General features: G+C 41.5%; 1 protein-coding gene across 4 annotated transcripts in view; it reads left to right on the top strand.

Annotated features, from left to right (window-relative positions):
* The window catches only part of FAM110B (family with sequence similarity 110 member B), a 150,068-nt gene that overhangs the window by 104,930 nt on the left and 20,861 nt on the right, over positions 1–24,277 (top strand). Inside the window, exon 1 of one of the 4 annotated variants that reach the window (XM_019548386.1) lies at positions 16,533–16,557. The exons of the other annotated variants lie outside the window; for them this stretch is intronic. The gene's annotated coding sequence lies outside the window, so the exon portion shown is untranslated. Of the gene's footprint in view, positions 1–16,532; positions 16,558–24,277 lie in introns of those variants that run through there. 4 annotated transcript variants of the gene reach the window in all.

The raw sequence follows: 24,277 nt of genomic DNA on the forward strand, positions 1-24,277 counted from the left end.
TGAGTTCCTCCTGCTTGTTGCCCATACTACGAGCGTTTGTGTAGAGGCATTTGAGGCCTCCTATGGGTGTGTGTACTGACCCCCTAGTACCAGCGTTACCCTGGCCCCTATCTCTTACCTGTTTATTCACTTCGCTCGTTGGGCTGGGCTGAGCTGTAGTTGTGGGTGCTGTTTGGTCTGGCAGTCTGATGTTTCCTCCACCCTCATCTTCCCCTTCCCCCAATGAGCCTAGTTTAAAGCCCGCTGGAGGAGGTCCGCCAACCTAGAAGAGAACACACACTTACCTTTAGGGGAAACGTGGAGCCCATCCCATCCCAGCATGTCTCTCGTCATGATGTGCCAGTCATGGCTGAGGAAGCCAAAGCCCTCCTCGAAGCACCATTCCTGTAGCCACCAGTTGGTCTCCGCAATGCACGTTTCATGCCGCCTACCTCGTCCACTCACTGGCAGGATAGAAGAGAAAACCACCTGTGCGCCCATCTCCTTCAGCACGCACCCCAGAGCGTGGTAATCCTCCATCAGGCGATCAGGGCTCCTCCTGGCCACATCGTTAGTGCCCACATGGACTAGAACCATGGGGTAATAATCGGTGGGCTGGATTACAGTCTGGAGCATCCCTTTCACGTCCTGAATCCTCGCTCCAGGTAGGCAGTATACCTCGCATGCCGGGGGGGTCCCAGCGACAGATGGGGCCCTCCGTACCTCGCAGGATGGAGTCACCAATGACAATCACGCAACGCTTCTTCCTCCTGGCCGCCTTGCCTCCTTCAGCTTGCACGGGACGCGGTGAGTGTGGAGTTGCCTCCTCCCCGTTTTCTTCCTCTCTTTCCTCCTCCTCCAGGGCTGCCAGGGCTTCATACCTGTTCTCCAGGCGGACTATTGAATGATTATTGAACTGTAGGAACCTTGAACCTAGCTGTTCTGACCTCTAGTTACACTCTCATTTTGTGTAGGTGTGACTGTATTAGGTGCAAGACAAGGCAGCCTCGAACCTCTCATGCCCACTGAAATTCTCTGCAGCATGTTCAGTTGCTTTTCAATGGAGAGAGAAGGGCTTACTGAGGATGTTATCTGTGAATGTGATACAAGCCAGAGAGAATGGACACAAGGGATCCATACCATTTAGCTGACATCTGTGGGAATGTAATGTCTTCAAAATACTATTACATTTCCATAGAAATACCATTCTTTTTTGGACAATAACACATGCTGGTACCCTTATTTTATGGAGAATATCTCCCCACAGCAACATTTTGTGTTCAGCAGCATTTTGTGTTTAGACATGGCGCATTGACTAGAAAATAAATACTATATAAGGCTATACTATTTTTATTGCAACAATATGCACTTTTAGCTAACCAAGTACTGCACAAGAGACCTGACAAGAGAAAAAGGAAAAAATAATAATGGAGGCAAGCAACCAGTTGTTCCTGTATGTACAGTCTGTGAAGAGCTGGCTAGCCAGGTGGTGCTGGATGTTGCTTCTTATATCAGTTCCATGAACTGCCTTCAAATCTACCAAACCCAAGTCTAATATTTTACCATGTGAGTAGTCACTCCAGTTTTATAGGGATACAAATTGGAGGGGAAGTGATACATCACAGTTAAAATGCCATTTGCATTACATTATTTTTTTAGAATATCAGATGTCCTACACCTTTCCTCCCAAAGATGCAAGAATGCTTCCTACAAGCGCTGTAATTTCAGAGTAAGAAGCATATTTGCTCAGAGCAGCTTTTTATCAATGAAGTTCAATCCCTTTTTGCTATAGTTTATGGAAAAATAATTCACACCATTTTCATTTTGCCATTCCCATTTTCAAATTCAAACACTAAAGAGAATTATGACCTACTTAGCACCGTTCATATTATTTAGCTTTCAGTCTTATTAAAATTCAGCCGATACGAAATGGCAGTTTATAAGTGTTTAATCTTCCTGCACTCAAACTCTGCTTCCAGATGTGGGACTATGTGTTCAGTTGTACAGTATTGTGTATATATAGTAATAAAGTCCACTTTATCCATAAATATATTTGGTTATGTGATAGCATCAGTAGCTGAGCCTATGTAATGTTGAAACTGTAATTTCAGGGAATTTAAAATAATCATGTTATCTTAAGCAGCTGTACAATTTTGGTATGAAATGTTTATTAACCTCATTGCAGACTTGGTAGGAAAAGGTACACTTAAGAGTCTCGGGGTATGGGACAGAAACAGTGATATAATTTGTATTTGACACTGTCTAATTTCCACTCCTGAAATAAGATGAGGTAAGAGGCATACAGCGAATTGAATTTCTGGACATGTGACAATAATATAAAGAGTGTGTGGCACTGCACAGAAGCAAGTGCTGTATCATCTGGGTGCACATGGGCAAACAGCTGTGCTATGTACCTTGTAATAGACTGAAATCTGTCTAGTATCTTTTTTGCATTTTCTGTTTCACACAGAATAGCTATTATTCAAGCTGCATTATTAAATTAATATTTTTTAAAGTTCATGTGAACTTTTACTATACACTTCAATATATCATTTGAATTTTTTGACAAGTGAGGGGGGTTCAGAAGTAAAGGCGCTTTCTATGTTTGTATGTTGGAACTTGGAGAGGACAAGAGCAATCTGTGTTTGTTGGAATATTTTTTTCCTTAACTGTGGGCTTGGTAGGTCACAACCAGAAAGCTGGACATTCATCTTTAGGAAATGGTTATTCATATTTGGTTAATCTCCAATTTGAAAAGAATGTGTCCTACAATGTTTGTCGAACAATTCTTCAGGGCTTAAATTACAACAATGAGAATCATCTTTAGGTTCTAAATCTATAAGATTTTTTTTTTATGTTGGAGGAGTACCTTTAAAAAAATAGTGCTGGTTAAATATGTGTGGGGTGATTCAGTCTCTATGATATTACTCTCATCCAGCAATTACATTGTGACTGTATTTGGTTCATTTTATTGTCTGAAGACAAATGCTAATAATGGGAGTATTAAAATGGCATTACTGTTAACAAGGCAAAATTCTTTTCCCAGTGCAGTGATTGGGAGATTTGCGAATGTCTTGAATGGGGAGAGAATCTGGTCTATAATGTTAACAGTAGGGTGAGGCATGCTTCAAATGTAGCAGCTCTCTAGTTTGAGCTACGTTTAAGCAAAGTAATTTTTGTTGCTGTAAGACAAGGCACTTTTCAGAGTAGGAATTCCTGTGTTCAGCCCCACCAGGGAGGATTTGTAGTTCACCTGCTCTCAAGGAATGTCCAGCTGCTAGGTTGAGAAGTTCCCACTCATCCATTGTTAATGCTGAACAGCTTCCTGTAATTTGCAGAAGCAATGATTCATACCTTAAGAGCAAGGTTTTGCAAAATTGGAGTTTTTCTGGTTTTCCCCCTATATTTTGCGTTGAGTAAAAGTGATTTGGCTTTGGAAACACTTCCCCAGAACCTAGCTGGTGGGGTAGATAAGCCACCCATGCAACTAAGGTATAGCTTTATAAATGCAATTTATGTGGCAGCATGCATGTTACAGATATTTATTGTCATAATATCTCTATTTACTTTTTAATCTTAAATCACAGCAGCTCTTAAGAAAATGTAATATGTACATGGAAGCCCTTACTGATTTTTTTGCAAAGGGTTTAATTGCATAATAGATTTTTTTAAAGACTGAATATTGCTTGGATACCTGAAAACAAAGGTATAGCAATGTGAGCTATCAATATGTTATATTTCTGCAGCAAATATTAAGGCAAAATTAGTTTTTTAGGTATTGGCAGTTCTGGAGCCAGTAACATCTCTGGTCAGTATTAGGACTGTATGGTTTGCTTTGCTCTAATTGTCCAGGATTAGAACCTAAAGAGGAAAGGAGTGTTGTATTGGGTTATTTTCAAGCCAGAGGGATACATGCTCCACAATTTAAGGTTTGTAACACTGTAACATTTTTAAGGGGGAAGTATGCACCATATGAAACGTGGTCGTTTATGAAATGCCCACATTAAAATCCTAACTACAAAGTTCACTGCAGGCTAACATAATGTACACAGAGCAAAATCACTGATATATAACAGAGTAAATGGATCTAATCCAAGCTGAGTCTCTACATTAAACATCTGTAATTTGAACTGCATTTCAGTGACACAAATTAATTCCACACCCCCTCCTCCATTCTTCAGCTGTGTTCAGAAGATGCAATATAGCAGGGTCCTAAAGAATATGAATTTGATTTCAGTAGCTTGATTATTGCAATATATTTATAAGAGTCTCAACCAGGAGTTTAAAAATCTCAACTGCATTTTTAAACAACAGTTTACAGTAAATTGGCATGTTGGGGGGGGAAAAAACGTAATTTCTCCTGTTATTAAACTTATGATGCAGAGCTGCATATTTCAAAACACGTGGCCATCTTTGCTAGAATCTGTATGTTTTTTAAATAGCGCATTTTTGCGCTGTTTTTAAGGTGTTAATGTGTTGCAAGCTTCATTTTGATTAGTATAAAGCAGACTCTGAATAGATTAAAATATCAGTTAGTTATTCCACTAACTGGAAATGTGTAGCTTATATATGTCACTGTAAGTTTGCCAAGTTTACCAGTCCACAGTTTTCTAATGAGATAATATATTTCTCTTTCTGTTGATTCTGTTTCTGATATATGGTGCACATAGCAGCAGCACACAAGGGCAGAATAAACCTAACTTTGGCTAACTGAAGAATGTTGTATGCTTTCCAGTTGTCTCTTACAAAACTATTACATGTTAGTGCCTGAATATAGCATGCTGGGCATGGTAAAGAGCAGGTCAGATCATTGTAATTAAATCTGTTGTTTTTGTGTGATGTACACCACAGAAATCTGCACAAGATTTGCTATAATTGAATTCCCTATTAATTAGTTTGTGGCATGAGGAAACTTCACTTGATTAGGGAGTTGCTGCAAAGTACAGTTTGTCACTCCTGGCTCCTAATCTCTGTCCCCTGTCATGCTCATTTTGTGCATTTGGCACTCCTGCAATAGTAGGAACTTTGTATGAAAGCAACAACAAACTTACTTCTGCTTGGAGTAGCTAATGAGCCCCCTTACTGCCTCCGCTGGGAGCTTAAAGAGCTTTGTTCTCTGCACCTGAATACTTTGCTCAGCATTTTAAAGAACTGAGCATGAAACCTACTTCCAACACAGACATTTTACATTACCTTTGGAGATGCAAGAAATTACTCCTTATATCGGGATCAACAACCTATGGCCCAAGGGCTGGATTTTCAGCCTACAAAGGTCTGATCTAGCATATTGGACACCACATGAAGTTGTGTCATGCCACCCATCCCTTCTGCAGTGCTCTCTTTCCTTTGCACATCGCTCACTCCAGAGGGATTGGGAATCTGCAGTGCAAATGAGTGCAGGTGGCTGGCTGATAGAGGGGGCAGAAACATATGGTCCAGGTCTGTGACTGGGTTGCAAGCTCCAGCCCATGTTGGCAAAATGCTGCTGACTCCTGCCTTACAAGATTGCTGCTCGGGTTCCACCAGGGAGAAATTAAATGCACCAGATTCAGTGATTACACAGCCTATGCATACGCTGCCTGTTAACTGGATACCTCAATGAATGGGTCCCTTTTAAAATATAGATGTTTTATTTAAAAAAAAAAAAACCTATGTAAATCTAACTTGGGCCAACAGTACCTCCTCCCCATATCTATACCTTTCTCCATTGGTTAACCCCCTGTCTTTCTATGTTTTGTGTGCTGTATATAGCTGTATTGAAGGAAGAATACCATATAGACAAACCCAGAGATTGTAGAACATAAGAAAAATATAGTAGACATGCATTCTATAATTGGAGGAAAACAGCAAACAGAACTAAGGGAATTATGGTGAAATATTCCAGGCCCTGGTCCTATTCTTAGTCTCAGACTTTCTCCAGATTAGTCTTGAAAACTCACTTCTGCATCCCTGATAACAACAACAGTGAAAATGTAGGGTGTTTACACTGGTGAGACAGGGAGGACAGAGAACTTTGTCTCCTAAACACTCACAAACATGAAAGCTCATTAGAGCACCAAGGCATATAAATAGGGACCTACCAATTTCATGATTTAACAATTTTTGTAGAAACTGCAAATTTGGTAGGTGCCCCATGAAAAAGCACAGGGACTGCAAAAAAAGCAGGGAAATGACGGAGAGGGGGCAGGGAAGGGAGCTGCAAACAGAGACAAGATGCCCTGGTGTCCTGAAGGACAGGGGTGTGGGGCAGATGTTTCCAGTGGAGCATGGCCCCCCCCCCATGCCTCTGGCCAAGAGGCCCCAGAAGTCCCACCCCTCCCTGGAGATTGAGAGACGGCCATCTGTAAACCCCCAGGGAGGGGCGGGAGGGCCCTCCCCCATTCATCTAATTTTCCAAGGGCCCCCAGAAGTCTCGCCCCCCCTGGAGATTGGCAGGTGGCCACCTGTCAATTTCTGGGGAGAAGCAAGACTTCCAGGGCTAGCTGGCCAATCAGAGGCGGGGCGGGGAGAGGTGGGGGCTGCCATGCTCTGCCTCAAAAATGGTGCCCAACACCGTGCTGAGACCACAAAATCCAGAGGCAGCTCCTGTGAATTAGGTAGGTCTCTACATATAAAAGCATAAATTAAATAACTGTTCAATCATTGTCTTCTAATATGTCTGTCTCTCTTCTTCTTTAACATGGCAAGTTTGTATTTCACCCTCATCTGTCAAACCTATTGTTAAAAGGTATGGACCAAGATTGGTCTTTGTTGCTATTTCCTGAAGCACTTAACACGTGTGTGACAATATAGAATCAGTAAAATGCAAACAGACAAGAGACAGGCTCACAAATTCTAATGAATAAGGTTTCAAATCTAAAATCCACATCAGTTGAAATCTGAAGTGGAGAAAGAGTGCTTAAAAGCTTCATATCCTCTGCTGCTTCCAAGTTCTTTGCAGACAGAATTGTCTCTGCAGACATATTTCAAGAGCCTTTATACAGATACTGTATACTCATCCAGCAAAACCCAGACACAGTTTAGCAGGGCAAGGCACAGTTGGAAACTGGCTCAGTGCCCAGAATCTGCTTTTAACCTCTGCAAAGGCCCTTCTCTTTTTCAGCAGCCCTGAAGTGTAGGTGGGGAAATATCCAATGCTTTCTCCCTGAGAGTAAGACAGATGATTTCCTTAGACACTTACAGAATAATATTTCTGACTCACAGCGAATCACATGTTAAGAGTACTGCCCTAAAAGAAGCTTTCTGTAGGTAGATTCTTCCCAGTAACTCTCTGTCTTCTGGTAAAGAATTTGTGAAACATTAACAGACTGTTATACACTGTTATAAATAGTATAAACAGGCTGTTAGCCATTATAGATGAAGAGAGGAAGGGGAAGGAGCTGAAACACCTCATTTTTTTGTTGCTGCCAATTTATTCATTTATCCTAATGATGCAACTAATTTGAATATATGCAGGATAGAACATAAAAAAGAAAGTGCTCTGACTGGATGGATTTTTGTTTGTTTTGTTTTTAATTTATCTTAAGAAATTGGATTGGTCTTTTCCCCCCGTTGTCTAATGATACCTAAACAATATTGACCTATTTGTAAAAGATGTTGTTGCTCATAATGAAAGCTGCTTTCAGAATTTGGGATCTGATTCTTTACTGATTTCCACTATGGTTTTACTTGCACAAAGTGAGCAAACAAAATATCAGAAGGATAAGTGTTTTTCTACATGTAGAAGTGTCTATTACCTTTCTCATATTTTGTTATACGTTTGCCTCAGTTTCCTCTCCTTTTGGTCATCTGCTCAACAAATGATGGATTCAGGATTAGCCCTCCAGCCACTACTTTAATGGTTAGCAGTTTCACTCTCCAAAGAATAATTAAGACAGCCCACTAAATTTCCTTCCCTAGATTTAACTGATGGTCCTTGACTCTATACTTTCTCCTTTATGTCCTACCTTCACACTGCCTTTCATCAGGAGTTCATTGGCCCTGTTGACACAAGAGTTTGTCTTTGGATTTAGTATTCACTCAGTCTTCCGTTGGATTTTCTCAGCTTTGGTAGTCTTTCTCTCCTTTTATGCAACAATTTCTTCATCACTATCCTGAAGAAGTGATATACCCTCCTTTTACTGGATTCCTATTTAAGTACATTGGGGCATGTCTACACATGTGCTTTAATGCACATTACCCTATTTTAATGAGCAGTAACATCACTACAAAAACTGTTATTTAGCTAGTGCACATAAAAGAATTTGGAGGTACTAGATTTAATGCACATTAACTAAAGCATGTTAGTGCACTTATAGACACAGGAGCAAAAGAAAGACTAAGAAGCACTGGTCCCTACTACTTATTTGAGAGAGAGAGCTGATAATAAATGATGTTGAGAAGGCCAAATCATTTTATAACATTTTGTTGCTACAGTTCACTGAAAAGGCTAACTGTAATTAGATGATGACTAATGCAATATCAGTAGAAAAAGGGTAAAACACAAGCTAGAAAAGGGAGAGAACAGATTAGAGACCACTTACATAATCAGATGTTTCCAAATCAGTTGGGCCTGATGAATTTTACCCTAGAGTATATAGAGAAGTGGCTGAAGCAATCTCAGAACCATTAGCAATTATCTTTCAGAATTCACAGAGGAAGGGTGAGGTTCCAGAAGATTAGAAAAGGCAAACATGGTTCTTCTCTTTATAAGTGGAGAAAGGAGGACCCAGAGAATTAACCAGCTTGAATTCCCAGAAAGAGGCTGAAACAGATAATCAGACAAATTGTAAGCGCCAGCAAAATAACAAGTGATACATAACAGGCAACATGGATTTATCAAGAACAAACTGTTTCAAATAAATCTAATTTATTTCCATGGCAGAGTAACGATTGTGATACATCTTGGCTTTACTACTATTCTAGCCTGTGTTTTGACACTCTCACATGACATTCTCAGAAGCAAGTCAGGGAAATGTGGTCAAGGTGAAACCAGCATGTGAGAGCACAGCTGGTTGGACAACTAGTTATCAATGAGCTCATTGTCACGCTGGAGCCATTCAGTCCTTTGATTTCCCTCCAAGTTGGCTGAACAGGGGAAATAAAGTAAGGAATAGCCTTGGGGGTCTCGTTAAGAAAGACATCTCTTGTTTAACAAGAGATAGAAATTAAACAGTTTGCCTTAGAGCATCTTGAAGCATACCACTAAATGTAGAACAACTGAAATTGAAAAATTTTGACTGAATGGAAAATTAGTTTAGTTGCAGAGATGAAAAGAGAACATTCTTCTAGTATAGTGGCATATGTAAAGGCTCCAGGTCCCAAAATCAATGTGTTAAGCAACTGAAATAACTGTGGTCTGATGACAAGAACAGAATACCAGGAATCAGGAGTCATGAGTTGCATTCTTCACTCTGTTAGTGATATAAGAATCCTTCAGCAAAAGTATTTCAGATTTTCTGAAAGTAGCTTCTAATTTAGAAAATCAGATTCTACTGCCTGAAATTGATTTGAAGATCTGAGCAACCACATCCCCAACAATCTCAGTTTGAATTGTGGGTGCTTTGTACTACTTGTTCAGAGAATTAGGGAGAATTCTTCCAAGTTTTTCTCTTGGTGAAAAAGCTTACCCAGAGCTACCTGAACATACATTTCAATGCAGAGCTCTGGAAAAGCAGAAAACTTGCAGTGCTGATGCTGCACAGCCAAAGGGGCCTTGTGAACAGATCTCAGTGTGCTGTGTAGACTTCCAGGTCTGCCTGGTGATTGATGGCAGCAGTACACAGAGCAGCCCTGACTGGCTGACCCAAACTGATCAGCAGGGATCCAGGTTTTCTGTTTCCTGCGAAAAATGGGAAAATGTAGATTTTCCCCTTTAACTGACAAAAACATAGATTTTTCATTTTAATGGAGAAACACGTGGATTTTCTACTTCTGCAAAAAGCTATCTGCAGGCTGGCAGAGTTCCAGCCTGCAAGGGGCTGGAGGGAACAGAAGAAGGGCAGCCAGGCAGGGGTTGCCTGTCCATGTGTGCACATACGCATGCACATGGCTGCCAGGCAGCCTGGAGAGCACTTCCCACAGGTAAGTGGCAATTGAGGCCCCCATAGGAGGGGAAGGAGGGAGTTGGGAAGGGCTGGAGCTGCTGCCCACACTCCACTCTGCCACAGCTGCCACCATCTCCTGCAGGTGGCAGCTGGGGCTCAGTTGCTGCTGTGGAGGGGCAAGGAGCTGCAGACCCAGGTCCCTGGTCCTGTAGTTCTAGCAGCTAGGGCCCCCCCCGGTAGGGATAGGGGGGGATCGGAGGCTGTGGATGGAGAGTGAGGGGCACCAGCAGGGCTGGGGTGCCATGGCCTGGGAGTGAGGGGCCTGGATCTGCATCCTGGTAAGCGAAGGAGGCTGGGGGAGCTCTGATTTTCAGTGATAAAAAAAAAAAATGAAAATCAAATACCAAAATTTATAGTTGTTTAGAATTTATTTTATTATAATGATTGAGGCACTGGTAGGCTTCCAAATTGCTTTAAAATTGTAGATATATTAATAAAATATCATGTTCAATTGATACCTATATGTATAGTGGCATTTCATTTTAATTGCAGAGTTTGGGGGTTTTAATCAGAGAATTTGCAATTATTAAACAGAGAAAACCAGGATGCCTGTTGATAACAACCTGTGTCTACCTACAGCACAACTTTGGATTGTGAAAAGAGTATGTTCTACTCTGGAGCAGCAGTCCAGTGAGCAACGCACTTGCTCCCTGGGGGTGGCAGGGGTAGAAGCGAAGCACCCAGGGATGCTGGAAGACTGCTGTGGCTTCTGTTAGAAGACATTATGTATAGATGTTTGCTGGGATCAATTTAACCCTGGTTATTTCCAGATTATTTTTCTGCTGGAGCAGCCATTTTTACACTGTAAGAAAAATCCTGAACATCTGTACAAACAATTGTCTATATGTGGCCCTTAAATGAGACCCAAGACGTCTAAACTTGGGCATCCAAAGTTTGGCATAAACGTTTCAGTATCTTAATGAACTACTAATATACTATAAATGTATGTGCTAAAATAGAATAATATATTGAAATATATTTTTACCTACTTTGTATGTTGTGAGGGGTGGGGGAGTTGCATTTCAAGTGTGTTCCAAGGTTGGGGATAGAAAGTGCTATGTACTGACATAACAGTTATGATATGTATTATTGATAGGTCCCATCTATTACTTTTTCAAACTCATCTGATTATTTTGCCTTAGTCTGAACAAAACAAAGAAGAGAGATTAGAGATAGCAAGAATAGCACGAATGTATCATTAGAATTTAGAATGCCTGAAATACTAAGATTGTTTAGTACAGTGTAAGCAGTATTCAGCCACGGCTAAAAGAAATATGTATAACAAGTATTTTGTATGCAAGTCGCAATCATCCCCTCATCATTTCTTCTGTCAGTGGGAGGAATTGTGAGGTTGTCGTGAAAAAATCATTCCCAGTTTTGGTGAGTTAAGAGGATGGCATAGCCAAAAGGCCAGTAATTCTTTATTCACCTAATCCAGCAAAACTGGTATTGTTAGTACATTTTACAGGGTTTTTTTCTTCTGTGTTTTCCAAAGCTGGGAATATTGAGTTTGACAGTAAATTTGCACCATAATGTACTGTATTAAATCATCACTGCTGACACCAGTCTTTCCCTGTGAAATGGATAAAATATCAAATTAATAGTTTAAACCAGTATCTGCAGCAAGCCCTTGAAGACCACTGAGTGGGAATGTGCTTTCCCACAAATAGGTCTTTAACTCTTTACTGGTTCTGTTGTAGGATCATTTGGGAGAAAGGAGCCCAGTGTGAGGAAGGTTTTGAGATGGAATGTAGGAGTCTTTTTAACTATTCATTTCCCTCTGAAGTTTTCAAGCTTAGAGTACTTATGCTGTAAATAAGCTGCTGCAGGGCTCAGAGTGTTATTTGTGCATCCCTCCCCCTAGCCACCTGTTGTACTAAACACTCCCTGCATTCCTAATTGGAAAGCTCATTGTATCTTGAGTTGCCTTTCTTTCCATTTATATAGAAGCCAGTTATGCCTCTTTCCATATGAAGCTCCAAAGTGTGTGTGTGCATGTGTATTTGGCTATCCCGCTAAAGAATTGTAATCTTCCACTCACTTCAAATAAAGTTGTTTGGGGCTTCTGTTTTCTTTGGGATTTTTTATCTTGTCAAGATCTTGCTGCTTAGGGTCAGGGGTCTCCTCACTAAACCCAGGAGAAAGCAAAAAGTGGAATAGATTTTAAACAGCCAGCCAAACTATGTTTATGCATAAATATGTTATCGTCTTATAAAGAAGGCAGGCTGCAAACCGCAGGCCGCTTTCTGTTGGCAAGATACTGCTTAAAATATTTAAAACATATTTGATAATGGTGTAATTTTGTTTTTCTTTCTCATGATTTAAATCAACAAAAGTAAATAGTCCTGCTGTTTGTTGCATTATACTGCTATGAGCTGATCGGATCTCTCACCCTGAGCAGGGTTAGGCCAAGTCAATACTTGGACTGAGAACACTCAGGGAAATGTCTGGTTTTGCAGGAAGTCATAAAGAAGGTGGTAGAGTGAACTGAATGTGAAGACGCACAAATACTACGAATATCTGAAATATTTGGCCACCCAGTTTAGTCTAAGTGATGTTCTAATGTAATGAGCAGCCACTGCTCTATTTCAAAAGGGGAGAAAACACACTTGCCCCCATACTAATTGCCCCTGTTGATGTGATGAGCAAAAAGAGAGACCCAAAAACAACTCTTCCTAGTCATTGGAGAAAATCCCAAAATTATTCAGGCTCATGGCTCATCAGCCTTATTCTTGTTACCCACATCTGGTATTGGGAGCAAGGAGAAGATCAAATGTCACCTGCCATAAGACTCACCTGGAAAGCTGTTTTTTTGCATGGAGTCTCCTTCCAAAGAATAACCTTGCCAAACTTGTCTTCAGTGAAGTAAAGAAAAAAATACCTTATCCCTCTTCTGACTTTGAGAAACAGAATCAGCCTCTCTCCTTTGGCTTTATGTGGATGGAAACAGTAGGTTGCTTGTACTGTCTTGGATCGGTAACCAGCTTTCTGAGGTCTCATCGGGTAAGAGTATAATGCATCACCACATGTACTTTGCCCAGGTGCTGGGCACAACATGCTTCATGTAATATCTAGATAGAAAAGTTACCTTTATCAAAGTCTGGGAGTTATCTATGACCTGGCTTACCATCCCATGATCTTCTGTTTCAAATGAGTTTCTTATTCCATAAACCCTTCTGAAGTTGAAAAGTGAGATCTTCCTCTTTCTCCATTTTGAATTTATAGTAAGGTCCTCTGGAAGGCAGAGGAATGAACCACTCCTTACCATACAGCACCAGGGTCTGGGTCTTATTCTGCTATTTACTGCTTCTTTGGTATTCCGAGACTGATGTTGCATCCTGAGCCCCTGTGCAGTATTTCATATAGTCTAGCAGAATTTCAGCTCTGGAGACTTACATGGGCAGTACCAACTAAGAAATCATCTGTGAGATAGAAGAGGTACTTTCTGACATTGCTAACAGTAAATAAGTGAAGATTTTAGATATTCAAGGATAAGGAACTTAAGAAAATTGGTAGGGAAACCTACCAAGCTGAGAGAAGGCATGGTAGTTCAAACTCCTACTAATAGCTAACATTGCAGCAAGGGTGAAATTAATGTAGTATAGACTGAATCCAGTCTTTGTTTCTATACTCTGCTTGGTTGACTCTTAACCTCTACATTTTCAGCTGATGATAGATATGTCAGTTACTGATCATAGTACAAATTGGCTTGTGTGCCAGGTTCCATTTAGCAAGCGTTATGATTTGGAATAATCTAACATTACTTTGTTTCAAGCTGTCTAGATCTGCCTGCTCTTTTGTCTTAAAATCTGTGTCCCATCCTGTAACCTCTCCCCCTTATAAAGAGTGAACAAGAAATAATTACAAAGGCTAAGCCAGTTTTTTTTATGATCCATCTCTAGATCAAAGTTAGAAATACATACAATTCCTAGTCTCACATCACTTAGAAAGCACTGGAGATCGGTCAGTTCTTTAAGTGGTGTTCATTTGTTATATCTTTGGCACTGCATTGCACACTTATGTTTTTATGCAAAGGTTTTTAAGTAAAGTCTTGGTGTAGACTGTACATTCATAATAGACATGTGGAAACCTCCCTCACCTGTATTGTTCATGTGGTACAAATCTGCTGTCAGTGTGCTTGTTAACATATTTAAAGCTGAAGATAGAATAAAGTGTGAAAATAAAAGCAAAAAATGAACTACATGTTTGACAATAGCAGCCACACTGGCTGTGCTAAAGAGGTCATTGTTCAGTAAGTGCATTCCTGTCTGTATTCAGACCACTTAAAGAAACAAGATCAAAGGGGACACTTGGAGATACAGCAGACTTTGTAATTGGTGCATATAGCAGAACCCAGATAGAGACTCATCTGTGCTAGCAAATGTCCACAAGCCACACATTGCACTCCATGTAAAAGTGTAATAATAATCATAAAGATATCTTAGTTATCTCAATAAGACATGTGTAGGAAAAATGAAATTGATGTTCCTTTAAAAAAACTAGACCCATAGGAAATTCAAAACAGCCAAAGGATCTTCATCACCTGTTGGTCATACTAAATTTTATATCGCTTTTACAGGCCAGCCACTCAATAGTGTATGATCTATTTCAAGTACTTGAACACATCTGTTTTGAGCAGGAAACAGTGGACAAGGCAGTGCAAATGAAGGGGAGATTGGCAGCAGTACTCTAGGTGGTGCTTTACCATGATAAATAGTATATTCAACAGAAGTAGAATTAGTGTGGCTAGTTTCTATGCCATCATTTCTTCCTCCACAGAGGGTGCTGGCATATGTTCTATTATGTGCCTTACAAGCCGCAATGACTTGGAGTTGTCATCCGGCAGATAATCAAGGAACTATAATCAGCTCATCTTGGTGGAGCTTAACATAAAACATCTTGCTGGTATAGTATATACAAAACCATAAGAATGAGATTTTCTGAATAAAAAAGTATTATTTTATATTAGCATGTACAGTAAAATCTCTGCTATCTGGCATTTAACTAACTAGAAATAAATTCCATTACCTGGAATTTCCAGCTGGCCGGGCGGGGGCGGGGGGGGAGCTTACATGCAGCAGCTGCTGCTGCCGCCACCCACCACCTTGTGCTGTCACTGCTCTGCATGCAGTGGCCGCCGCTTCCCCCCCCCCACCCACCTCCACTCCATGTGCAGCTGCCACTGCTACCCACCACCCTGTGCTGCTGCTGCTCTGCAGGTGGCCATTGCCATACCACATCCCCCACCCTGTTTCACATGTGGTCGCCACCCCCCTCCCCTGCTCCGCATTGTCTGGAAACCCCTGCCAAGGGTTTTCAGATAACCAGAACTTTTACATAACTGGCAGGCCCCTTACCCCAAGGATGCCAGATAACCATGATTTTACTGTACATGGATAATTGGTACAGAACAGAATTTTTCATATTACAGTTTTATTTATGTTAAAATAATTCTGTTTATTATTTAGTGAAGTAAGTTTCTGTACATTTAACTGGACACTAAGGGTGTTATTACATGTGCTCTGGAGTCATGGGGACCTTTTATTAGAGTGGCTCTGAGATCCACTCCAGTTAAAGCACTGCAGTGTCTTGTGTCCCCATGCTTCAATATGGTGGGTGGAGCACTTTAACTAAAGTGTCCCTGCCACTATTCTGAAGTGCAGGAACACTGATACATGAAACACGGAGGCTGGCTGGAGCGTAGTAGTACCACACTCCAGCAGATTCAGTCAAGTCTTTTTGTAGGCCAACTGCTCAGTGCTGAATGGTCTGTCTCGAGTACTTGAGCACATATGTTTCAAGCAGGAAGCAGTGGACAAGGCAAAGCAAATGAAGTAGAGATTGGCAGCGGTACTCTAGGTAGTACTTTACCATAATGAATAGTATACTCAACAGGTGTAGAATTAGTGTGGCTAGCTTTACTCAATTAATCATGCCTACTCCAATGCACTGTAATTATAGTGCATCAGATTAGCCTCCCAGCACATCTATAGGTACCTTAAGTGATTAATATACATGATGGAAACTCTTCTAATGATAAAGACTTGATCCCAAATTCCGTGGTAATTTACTTTTCACCCAACCCTGTGGACAACCATGGAATTACAGGGGTTTAAAATCATCATAAAATATGTATGTCCAGGTTTAATTCAAGTAGCCTTTGGGATTTGTGTTGATTCAGAAGACTATCTGAAATATGTCACCTTAAGAGCAATATGTTAGACTCATAAACTGCTGGGAAAGGGTTTTTTCTCCAAAACGTTAATCAAATTTAAATAGTGAAGTTAACATATAGTTCTGCCTTAGGCAGTGGTAAATTGTTTCAGATTCATTTGCTGATTAAATTGCCTTTTCCTCCTCCTCCTCTCCCTACAAAATTTTAATTTGAAAATCTGAACGCATCTCCCTCTGGGTTTTTCCAGGCTTTTCTAGACTGCTCCAAACCCTGCATCGTATTGTGATGGGCTTGCTTGTGGGTGTGCTGGATGAGGTAGTGAGTTTGGAAAAAATCTTACAGTTTGTACAAAAATGCAGATGAGAACCTACACACACCAGTTTGTCCCACCTGTTCCAAATATGAATGGAGACTTTTGTACTGTTATTATGGTTGTATCATAAAGCAGTGAAGATTATTTTAAATGCCTTTTCTGTGTGGGATTAAGTTTAAGAGAATTTACAGCAAAACAGTACAGCTGTTTGTTAGATGATGGGCTGCATGCATACATAGCATCAATTACTTGTTTATGTGTTACCATAAATGCCGTGCAGAAACTTCTTTGCTTATTTGAAAATCTTTTGGAACATAAGCCATATCTAACTTAAAGTTGGCTTTCTGTCACCTTTGCCTACTAAGTCTTTCCAGTGTACATTTTTCACAGTTCCTAAAGAAAGTTTTTTGGTCTTTTGCTTCACTTGATGGTCATTAAACACAGTAATATGCTTAAAGGCACTATAGAACATTGATCAGTTTGGTGAACATTAAACAGTCATTGCTATCCTGGGTCTCAACCCAAGTTTAGTGAACCCTATGTCATGTGGCCTTTTTGATTAATTTCCATTTACTAAGTAGCCTCTCAAGAAACCCTTGAAAAATTGGTGCAATTTATTTATTGTGGAGCCAGATGATTACAACTATGAGGACGAACACAATCTCAGCAGTGATACCTTTATTTTTGTTATAATGACCTTGGCCTTTCATTTTAGAAGATTCATTAGGATACAGATTCTTGAAATTGTGTAGAAAGCTCATTACATAAAAGCCACCTTCAGCCCGATAGCTTAAACTCCTTTCAGATCTGTCTTGTTCTTTTAACTCATGGGGGGGCAAAATATGGCCTGCAGGCCGCATCTATCCTGCAAGGCAGTTTCATGCAGCCCACGGGTGGGTGCCTACTAATTCATTGTATCCATCATGGCCCCAGACTGCCCTTGCAGTGCTCTCAAGGGGCTGAGCCCCACTCACTGCCATAGGGTCAGCACACACTGTGCTCCCACCCTCTCCCCTATCTGCAGGGCTAGTAGGTGGGTAGCAGCAGAGGGGAGAAGTGGCACCGATGGTGGCAGCAGCAGGTGGCAGGGAGTGGTGGTGATGGGTGGGTGGGGAGGAGTGGCGGCAGTGGGCGGGAAGCAGCAGCAGTGGGCGGGAAGCAGCAGCAGTGGGCGCACACATAAAAAGGAAAGGGGAAGGGCGGCAGCAGTGCTGGGAGAAGTGACAGTGTTCAGGGAGTGGCAGCAGCAATGGGCAGGAGTGACACAGCAGCTGAGCGGCTGCGCAGGGCCTGCACCGGTGCCCTGTGGCCAGGTTGCCAATGGGGACCCAGGGTGGGGCAGCAGGAGCACAGAGCCCAGGCATAGGGTCCACCTGGCTCCACTCCACAAGGCTAATGCACATGTAGGAAGAGCCCTGCACTTTGGAGCTGGCACAATGGAGCTGGCACCCTGTCCCCGCTGACTGCTGTATGCAGATCATGAGGAACAGTGGGGAGCTCCACACTATGGAGCCAGGCTAACGCTGCCCCATCCAAGCCCTATACTCTGCACCACTAGCTTCATCGCACTGGGCTTGGTGGAGCTGGTGCTGCACGCTGCCCCCACCTGTGGTCCAGGACTTTGGTCGAAGCACAGGGAGCTTTACGCTATGGGGCTAGGTGGTGGTGGCCCCACTTGCTGCCACCACATACAGCTCCAGTGACTGGCACACTCCAGGGACTCTGAGGATCCCTCTCCCCCCACAACTCACACACCCTACCCCATCATACCCCCAAATACAACCACACCCTCACGCAGCTCACACACACACTGCCACACGCACCAGCATCCCCTCTCCCAGACACCACTCCAACCACATACCCCACACCCATCCCCCACCATCCCCACACACCCCACCAACCATACCCACACCTTACACACACACCCCTCATACCTTATCACACATATACACACACACTCCCCAACTATACACCCCCACATATACCCCCTAACCTCCACAAAATATACAAGCGTAAGACTGTATTTTGAGCTATGATGCAATCACCTCTTGATACACAATGCAAACACACAAATCTGGACAAAAAGTATTTTTTTTAAATAAAATTAAAATAAGTTATAGTAGATGTTTAATTTTTGTGGTATATGATTTTTTTGTGGCTTCAAGATGGCAGCACCCTCCCTCCCAAAAGAAGTACTCCAGAGGCAAGGGGTAGGGCTTCTGGTAACAAAAGTCAGGGGTGGGGTGGGTCTTTTGGTCCCAAGAGAGCAACTGGAGGGCAGGGCACCCGTCAAAGGGTAGGGCTACATTTGCAGCCCTCAACAGCTCACCAAAACTCATTAATCGGCCCTCCAGGTGAAATAATTGCCTGCCCTATTTTAACTAGTAATCTAAACATTCTATATATTGAAAAAATGTATAGAATTTTTTCCACCCTTACCAAAGGTTTTTTGTTTTGTTTTGTTTTTTTTGTTTTACCTAATGTTACTTTACATGAATAATAAAAAATATATTTCAATTCTTAATGTAAGACTGTGAACTACATGTTATAAATTGATGCTATACTTACAAAAATGTGGCTTAAATCTATTCGCTTTTTGGAGTTGAGATGTTTTTCTTGGTGCGCGCCAGCAGCTCTTGTTGAAAAGTTTCTAGCCCTCATGGCTACAAAGGTTGCTAGCCAAATACGAACCATGTGGTAATCAGTGCAGTGCTGTTAACTCTGTCTGAAGATAGTTTGTCATTCCTGTTAACAGACAGGAGGCTCGTCCTTGCTGATGTTAAAAACCAACAGGCAGCTGTGAAACTGACTTAATTTGTGACAGTTTTCCCTTGCTTCTGTGTAAAGCAGCGGCCTGCAGCAGAGAGATCTATATCTATTTGTCTGTGGGCATGTCTACAAGTCTGCCCAACTGCACAGTTGTTACTAAAGGAAGTACTAAATGACTGCACAGTAACCGCCATTACTGTCCATGGTGGCGCAAGGGTTGTTTCTGACCCTACTGTGCAGTAGCATTGGTGTCACAGCTCATGCCTGCCGACGCTAGCTCACCGCTACATCAACATAGCATCTCGTGTAGACACACCCTGTGAGGGGGATGTAAGCTGGGGTTGGTTGCAGTAGTTGGCTCTGCTGAAACAGCCAAAAGAGGAAAAGGAGAAAAGCAGACATACATGTTCAGCACAGCAACTAAGAGGTTGCCAGGTGAAAGGGTGAAATAGAGGAGAAGGATATGGCTACATCTTCCTAGCAGCTACAGGTAGCTCCCAAATTTATTAGCTGTCTGCTAGCAAGAGGCTGATATAACACTCTAAAGGTGAAGCTGGGACAGTATATGCTAGAAATCTCAGACCCTCCTCTTTTGAAGCAACTTGGAGTCGAGGCTCTTGCCTCAAATGAATATTGTACCCTTCCCCTCTTTTTTTATTGTAATCTTTGACTACTACATGCTATGTCTGACAGATGTTTAGTATAATTTCTAGTCTAATAGGTGGCTAGTTTTACATCTCCAAGTAAATAGGTGTCCGGAAGAGAGAGAGATTGTGGGGCATCATTAAAAAACAGGAAGCATGGTGTCGAGAGGTGTTACAAGAACTTTTTCATTCTTTTGTTCACTTACTTAGCAGTTTGGAAAATCAATTCATGGATCAAAATAGAAACCATCTTGCTTTCCCAAAACTGTAACATGTCTGCTTTATTAAAAGGAGTCAAAAGCAGTAGAAATATTTCTTCATGATATATGAAGATAAGAAAGAACATATTCTTGGTGATAAGGTGCATGGTGTACAGTCATTTTTTAAATCTAACCACAAAATGCACATTGCCATATTTACTTAAATGTAAGATCACACTGATTATAGACTGACCCCCAATAATTAGATTCTACATGTGGAAAATGTATAAATTTGTTATAATTTTCTAGGGTGTAGGTTGTAGCTGTGTTGGTCTAAGGACACAGGCAGATGAAGTTCTTTGGGTAAATCTGATATCTTTTATTAAACCATCGGATTTATCCAAAAAACCTTGTCCGCTTATAATTCTTATAGAATCTAATTATTGTTGGTTTCCCTTGAATTTTGTCCCCTTCCCACTGCTACAGCAGGGAAAATAAATCTGGAGGAAAAGGTGCCCCCCCACTTTGCCCTCTGTCCCCTCCTCCCAAGCATCTTCCCCCTGCAGCCCTTTCCCTCCCTCCTTACTGTCATATGCTTCTCTCCCTGAGCACATGGAAGCAAGGGGAAAATTTGAAAATACTGAATTTGAAATAAACATTTCTATTATAATCTGCATATTACTTAGTTCACCAGAATTGATGCATTTTACTTTGTTTTGAAACTGCTGCAAGTGTTAGCTCACATACTTCATTAATACACTTTTAAGTGGCACAAATATATCTATTTACATATATAATATAAGCTATGCATGATATTAGTCCAAAGCCAAAAGGCTCATGATTTCCCATGTAGTTCATTTGGGCTAGCCCCTAACAGAGTCAGCAGCATTTCAAGACATGATGCCCTCACAGCTCAACACTGCTAAGTACGTGGATGTACTTCAGATACCCCCAAAAAAGGCTCCCTGTGCTGATTAGAGCCCTGCTCATGGCTGGAACCAGGTGTTCTTGTCATAAGTCCTGGGATCCTCCAAAAAATTATGTGCAGATGAGATTCTAGCTCCACTTCAGAGGGTGAGGCCGCACTAATCATAAGTGGCAGGCTGAAGCAGGGAAACAGGGATTCTGGCTGAATTGTTTGGGACCCCTTTTGGTGATGTTTGCCAGACATTTACAGCTGGTGAAGGAACAGGAATCATTGGAAATGGGAAAGAAAGGCACAGCTCAGCTGCAGGAGTAAAAAGGAAATCAAAATATATTCACCGTAACTTGAAAAAGTCAGTGCTGAGGGGGACTGAGCACAATGGGCATTATCGTTTATCTTATTCAGATAGGTTTTCCTAATCTAGCTTCGTGGTAGAGGTAGTTTTCTGTTAGTATGTTGGCTCAGTATTGTTTCTCAGCCTCTTGTGGTTAAGATCAAGATCTATTGCCCAGACTGAGATGGATTTGAATGGCATTGTGTGGCAGGTGCATCCCTGTCTTACACAGTGCAGACAGGGTACACTATAAGAATCTTGTAGTTAGCTTCCCAGTGGCCAGCTTCCAGTGGAAGGATCTTGGCTACACGCCTACTTTATGGAAAGGGGGAACTCTTCCCTAGCTTGCACCTATGACTGTTGGCTAAGGGCAAGTGAGACTCAGGGGCATTCGAAACCCAAACATCCAACCTTAGGCCTGCACATAGGATGCCCACCAATGGATTTGGGAGTATCTGGAGCCCCAAGCTGAGAAGTCTAGGGTGGAGAATACTTTTTGGTTGTAGTTCCGTGTATGGTGTTTGAACAATTGAGTTTTGCTCAGTCGAAAGGATTCAGAACTGATTTGGCTAATTTGACCTGGAATATGAAGTTTTCCACAAAAAAAAATGTTTGCTTAATAGATGGACCATATATTTTGTTGCCATGCTTATTGTTGGCTTCGTTTAATCAACTTCATAGTTGGTTTCCATTACTGAGCATGTGCTGCTTTTGGCATCAGTTTACTTATAGACAGGGCTCATCTACACATTGCCCTACAGCGATGTTGTTACTGTGCCATGCTTTAGTACCTCCTTTTGCAAGTATTAAAGCATAGTGCAGTAACTGCTCATACTGCGCCATACACACAGTGCACAGTTATTTTTAGCAGCTACTTCACTGTAGTGGCGCGCTGTAACGGAGGAGCATGCTGCTATGGTGAAGCAGCTGCTGGTCACATGTAGACACCTGTGGATGCTACGTTTCCGTAGCACATTGCTACGGTGACATAGTGTCATGTGCCCACAGCGTGTTTAATGAGGTTTCCTTGTATGTGAATGTAAGATGAGGAGCATTTTTCCGCGTGCTGATTTTGGGGGAAAGCTCATCTTAAATTTGAGTAAATACAGCCTTATCATTGTTGTTTATTATTCATATTAAAAATGCACATGCAGATATTTGTATCATATATTGTATTTATATACTGGGGTTTTTTTGCTCTTGGATGTTATGCATAGAAATATTGGGTTGTAAAGAAATTCCTGTAACTTTAGACACAAAATAGTGATATTCTATTATGCCCTAAACACTGTGAAGATATTTTAGAAAGCTTTGTTAGGTGATATGAAATAGAGAATTTTTTGAGTGACTGTATTAAGAATATTTTTTTCATTTTCACAAGCAGAAAAGTGAGAGTGTTTTTAATATGAAGTGAAATGTATATTAGGTGGCTACTGTGAGAGTATTTTGTTCAAGGATAAACGTAATGGCTTAAATATCAGTGTCTAAAATAAACACAGGTTAAATGTATCTAGCATTTTTTTTTATTCATAGAAATTTGCCATTTGAAACTTTTTAAATGTCTTTCTTCATTTAATAGGCTGCCTTACAGACCATCTCACAGTGTGTCTAGCAATAGTTCAAATATGCTATGACATTTATATGGGTCATGCAAGAATTTGAAAGGTGCTTCTGATCCCAAGGTTTAGGTTGAAATTTGTCTTTCAGCTTCCTATAACTTCCAGGAAGCTCGCAACAAAACTCTCCAAGTTTGATGGAAGAAAGATTGTGCCATCACATTATTATAACAATGAGAAGAACAGGAGAATGCTTATTAAAAAAAATAAAATTAAAATGTTTGTTCTTTGAACCTCTGTCTTAAGAGATTCAGATATGCCCCAGCCAGCCAAGTCAAAAGTCTACATGTACGTTGCTGTGGAGTGAAAACTTCTGCAGCAGGATAGTTGCTGTGGAGTTTATTAGTTTACTCTACCCTAATAGCCTTGCACATGTAGATGCTGAAAGGTTTATTGTGGAGCTAATTTGGCAACTTCAGAAAACCTCTCATTTAGACACACTCACAGAGTAGTCCAGTAGTTCTGGTTTGTTTTTTTTCTTTTTAAGGCAATATCTTCACTGAGATCTCTAGTAGAAAAAAGACTTAGAATTATATCTCTACACTGTAATAATCTGTAATAAAGAGCTGCAGTAAAAGCAAAGCCGACTTTGACAAGCTCAAGAGGCTTGTCGGTCAGGCCCTCAGGGACCGTGACCCCAGGGAGATGGGAGTTCAAGAAGAGTGGTCGCTGTAAAGCTGGCAAGTCAGTCAGTAACACAGAAGTCCTTGACTTCAGAAAAGCCGACTTTGACAAGCTCAAGAGGCTTGTCAATCAGGCCCTCAGGGACCATGACCCCAGGGAGATGGGAGTTCAAGAAGAGTGGTTGCTTCTCAAGGAAGCGATCCTCAATGCACAAGCTAAGTCTATTCCAACACGGAGGAAAGGCAGCAAGAAGGCACAGCAGCCCTCCTGGCTCTCCAGGGACCTAGCAAGCACCAGCTGGGACTACACAGACCACACCCACCCACTCTCTTCTGCAAATATAGTGGACCTCCTATGGCTAAAAAGGAAAGCCTACAAAGGATGGAGGACGGGATTCACCTCCAAAGAGGATTATTCTGTACTGGTCCGTCCTGCAGGGAGCAAACCAGGAAAGCCAAGGCTGCAACTGAACTCCAACAAGCTTCGAGCATCAAGGATAATAAAAAGTCCTTTTCCAGGTATGTGGGGAGCCAGAGGAAAAGCAAGGGCAACGTTGGACCCCTGCTAAACCAGATGGGGCAACTGACAACTGACGCCCAGGAAAAAGCCAACC

The sequence above is a fragment of the Crocodylus porosus genome, unplaced genomic scaffold (assembly GCF_001723895.1).
Source record: "Crocodylus porosus isolate Cpor-Errol unplaced genomic scaffold, CroPor_comp1, whole genome shotgun sequence".
In the NCBI taxonomy this organism is placed as follows: domain Eukaryota; kingdom Metazoa; phylum Chordata; order Crocodylia; family Crocodylidae; genus Crocodylus; species Crocodylus porosus.